The following is a 4974-nucleotide window of genomic DNA, read 5'->3' as shown; positions in this document are numbered from 1 at the left end:
GGCGGCGCTCGGCTGTGGGGCAGGGGCGGAGAGAGAGGGGATAGAGATAGAGGAGGTGGGGGCAACGGTTTTCTTTTTACCCGAAAAAAGATAGCCACCCTCTTTGCCGTCCGCCAGCAGATGGCAAAGAATCTTTGCCGTCTGCTAGCACCTCTTTGCCGTCCGCTGGCAGATGGCAAAGATTCTTTGCCATCTGCTAGCAGACGGCAAAGAAATGACAGATGGCAAAGACCTTCTTTGTCGTCTGCCTGTTCTTTGCCGTCTGTTGTTTCGTAGCTGATGGCAAAGACCTTCTTTGCCGTCCGCAAGCAGACGGCAAAGAACTGGCAGACGGCAAAATCCCTGATTCCAGTAGTGCATCACATTCCAACAAGTGTTCTTGAGAGCAAGCGTGAGGAATTCCGCAATCTCAAGCAAGGAAGCATGTCCGTGTATCAATACAACATCCAGTTTCAGAAGCTTGCTCGCTTCGCAAGGCAAGACGTTCCTGATGAAAGGAGCATGATCTATCACTTCAGGGGTGGCCTCAGAGAGGATCTGCAGTTAGCTCTCATTCTTGTTGATCCTACTCAGTTCGATCTGTTCTATAACATGTCCCTCAGGCAACAAGCCACTCAGCTCAAGTGTGAGGCTTCAAAGAAGAGAATCAGGGATGCAGTTCACTCGTCTTCTTCCTCTCAAGTGGTAGCTAAGCAATAGAAGTTCTGGCTTCCTCCACCTCCTCCATTTCGTCAGCCTTACCGGCAGAAGAACTCAGGTGGTCGTGGATCTTCCCACCCACCCAACCCCGGCTATCAGAACAAGTCTCAGACCCAAGCTCCGAGGACAGGTGGTCCTCCCCCTCCTTATCATCGCCCGCTCTCATAGGTTACTTGCAACAAGTGTGGTCTGAAAGGTCACTATGCAAACAAGTGCACCCAGAGGCGCCTTCCGCCTCCTCCTCCTGTTGAATGTAGCTCAAGCGGAGGATTCTTCAGATGTGATCATGGGTAACCTCTCGGTTAACTCTATTCCTGCTAAAGTTTTATTCGATACTGGTGCATCGCATTGTTTCATGTCAAGACCGTTCTTTGCAAAGCAGGATTTCACTTGGTCTTACCTCGATAATCCTATAGGTGTTGTTTCTCCGAGGATGTCAATGAGAGCCAACTCGATAGTTCCTGATGTCACCATCAACTCGATAAATTTCTGGCTTCTCCAATGGTTCTTGGCAACTCTGATATTGATCTCATTCTTGGCATGGATTGGCTTTCTCAGCACAAGGCTGCTCTTGATTGTGCCGCCAGGGAGATTAAATTGATGCACCCTTTTGAGGATGTGATCATCTATGCCGCTCATGATGAAACCATTCGGTTGTTCTCTCTCAATGACAAGGGCGAGTTAGACGCTATTTCTCAGATTCCAGTTGTTTGTGAGTATCAAGATGTCTTTCCAGAAGAGCTTCCGGGTATGCCTCCTCACTGGCCAGTCGAGTTCGTTATTGATCTTGAGCCCGGTACAGAACCCGTTTGCAAGCGTCCATACAAGCTTGGGACAAAAGAGCTGAAGGAATTGAAGAAACTGCTCGAAGAACAAGAGCGTCTGGGTCTGATCAGACCAAGTTCATCTCCGTTGGGTTGTGGTGTTCTTTTTGTCCAGAAGAAGGATGGCACAGACCGACTTTGGGTCGATTACTGCCCATTGAACAAGAAGACAATCAAGAATAAATACCCACTTCACAATATCAATGAGCTATTCGAGCAACTCAAAGGTGCAAAGGTGTTTTCCAACCTCGACCTCCATATGGGTTATCATCAGATTCGCATTCGTGAAGAAGATATCCCTAAGACAGCATTCAGAACAAGCTTTGGTTCTTATGAATATACTGTCATGTCTTTCGGGCTTGTCAATGCCCCTCCAACTTTCTCTCGCATAATGAACTTCATCTTCAACCCTTACACCAATGAATTTGTCCTGGTGTATCTCGATGATATCTTGATGTTCTCCAAGAATAAGAAGGATCATGCCAAACATTTGGGCTTGGTGCTCGACAAGCTCAGAGAGTATCAATTCTACGCAAAATTCTCCAAATGTGAGTTTTGGCTTGATGAAGTTCTTTACCTTGGCCACATCATCTCCGCCAAAGGCATTTCTATTAATCCGGAGAAGGTTTCTGCAATTGTCAACTGGGAACCTCCTCAGAATGTCAAGCAGCTCCGCAGTTTCCTTGGGCTTGCAAGCTATTGCTCGTCACGGCTCCTATCCTAACTCCTCCTAATGAGTCCAAGCCTACAAATTTTTCTGTGATGCCTCGTTGCAAGGTCTCAGTGCCATGTTAATGCAAGAGAAGAAAGTTGTGGCCTATACTTCTCGTCAGTTGAAGCCAAATGAAAGGAACTACCCCATTCACGATCTTGAGTTGGCGGCAGTTGTCCATGCATTAATAACATGGAGACATCTCTTGTTGGGAAGGCAAGTGGACATTATCACCGATCAAAAGAGCCTCAAATATATCTTCACTCAACCCAACCTCAACCTCCAGCAAACTCGTTGGGTCGAAATGATTCAAGAGTACAATCCAAGTATTGAGTACACTCTAGGCAAGGCGAATGTGATTGCAGATGCTTTGAGCAGAAAGGCTTATTGCAACAGCTAAATTATCAAGCAATTCCAACCCGATCTATGTGAAGCTTTTTGCAACCTCAACCTCCAAGTTGTTCATCGAGGTTTTCTTGCCAACCTTCAAGTCACTCCAACTTTGGAAGACCAAATTCATGAGGCACAACTCCTTGATACCATGGTGAAGAAGGTGAAACATGGTATTGCCAAGGGCTTACCCAAATACAAGTGCTATCGCATAGATGACAAGGACACCTTATTCTTTGAGGACCGGATTGTGGTTCCTAAAGGTGATCTAAGGAAGGTCATAATGAACTAAGTGCACAATTCTCTTCTTTCCATTCATCCAGGCAGTTCGAGGATGTACCATGACCTCAAGCAGTCGTATTGGTGGACTCGAATGAAGCGAGATATTGCTCAATTTGTGAATGAATGTGATGTCTGTCGAAGGGTGAAAGCAGAACTCAACGACCAGCTGGTCTCCTCCAACCTCTTGATATTCCAGAATGGAAGTTTGATCATATTGAAATTGACTTTGTCACTGGCTTTCCCAAGTCCAAGCGTGGGAATGATGCTATCTTCGTTGTCATCGACAAGCTTACAAAAGTGGCTCGTTTCCTTCCAACCAAAGAATCTATCACGGCAGCTCAGTTGGCAGATCTATACACCTCCAGATTTGTCTCGTTGCACGGAATTCCACAATTGATCTCTTCAGACCACGGAAGCATTTTCACTTCCAAGTTCTGGGACTCCTTCCAGAAGGCCATGGGTACCAACATTTGCTTCAGCACAGCTTTCCATCCTCAAACAAGTGGCCAAGTTGAGAGAGTCAATCAAATCCTCGAAGAGATGCTCAGAGCTTGTGTCATCTCTTTTGGTATGAAGTGGGAAGATTGCCTTCCATATGCCGAGTTCTCCTACAACAACAGCTACCAAGCAAGTTCGGGCAAGGCACCATTCGAAATTCTTTATGGCAGAGAGTGTCGTACTCCTCTCAATTGGTCCAAGACTGGTGAACGCCAACTTCTTGGCAATGACTTGATCACAGAAGCTAAAGAAATGTGTAAAGTCATATGTGAAAATCTCAAAGCTGTGCAATCGCGTCAGAAGAGTTACTATGATAACAAGCACCGTGATTTGGCTTTCAAGATCGGAGACCATGTCTACCTCCGCGTCTCTCCCATGAAAGGCACTCAACGCTTCGGTATAAAAGGGAAGCTTGCCCCGAGATACGTGGGTCCTTTCAAGACCATTGGCAAAAGACGCGACCTCTCCTATCAACTTGAGCTTCCGTTCAACTTCTCAAATGTGCACGATGTGTTTCACGTGTCATAGCTTCACAAGTGCTTCAAGACGCTCGAGCGCACTATCAACTTTGAAGAGATTGACCTCCAAGAAGACTTGTCTTATCAGGAGCATCCCGTTGCCATTCTTGAAGAGACCAAGCGCAAAACTCGCAACAAGTCGATCAAATTCCTGAAAGTTAAGTGGTCTCACCATTCCGACCGAGAAACTACTTGGGAGCGCGAGGATCACCTCTGTTCCGAATATCCGGAGTTCTTTTAGTCCTAGATCTCATGTCGAGATCCTCTTGTAGTGGTGGAGAGTTGTAACGTCCCGATGTAACATTCCATAATTGTAACTCCAACTCTTGCCATTTCCAGCTATGTTATATGTTATATCCTCCGTGGTTGGGTTTTGTCCTCGTTTTTGTATTTTGTTCATGTTATGCATTTCATCTCATGTCATCATGTGCATCTCATTTGCATTCGTGTTCGACTCATGCATCCGGTCATTTTCCCCGTTGTCCGTTTCGGAATCCGACACTCACACATGCACCCGTCGCACCTCTCAGATCTCGTTTCATGAGCGGGAGAAAAACCGTTCTCAGAATGGGCCGAGATTTGTCAAGTGGCCATGGTACACCACCGGTAGGCCGGCTGTCAAATTTGATTCCATTTGGAGGTCGTTTGATGCACCAACCGTTAACCATGTAACCGCCGTAACCCCTCTCTCCTTGCAGCCCAACACCCCTCCATAATAGCACACTAGCCCATCTAAACCCCATACATGCTCTCTGTCGTTGGATCACGATCGAGTGGGTGAAAACCGCACCTCATTTGGACTCTCCTAGCTCCCTCTACCTATATGAACAACTCCCCCTCCTCAAATCATGGGCCAACCTCTAGCCTCCTCCTTCCTCCAGCCGCCGGACACGTCCGCGCCGCCGCCCGTAGCCACTCCGAGCCCGCCACGTGTCCCTATCGCTCTCCAGCATGCCTCCTCGCCGCCGCGGCCCACGGCGCCCATCATCGCCCCGCCGCCGGGCCGAATCGGGCCCGAGCGCTGCCTGCGCCCGCGCCCCGCGTCTCCAGC

Source organism: Triticum aestivum, chromosome 6D (assembly GCF_018294505.1).
Source record: "Triticum aestivum cultivar Chinese Spring chromosome 6D, IWGSC CS RefSeq v2.1, whole genome shotgun sequence".
NCBI lineage: Eukaryota > Viridiplantae > Streptophyta > Magnoliopsida > Poales > Poaceae > Triticum > Triticum aestivum.
The sequence above is the reverse complement of the archived record's forward strand: the minus strand, read 5'-3'. Positions refer to the sequence as shown.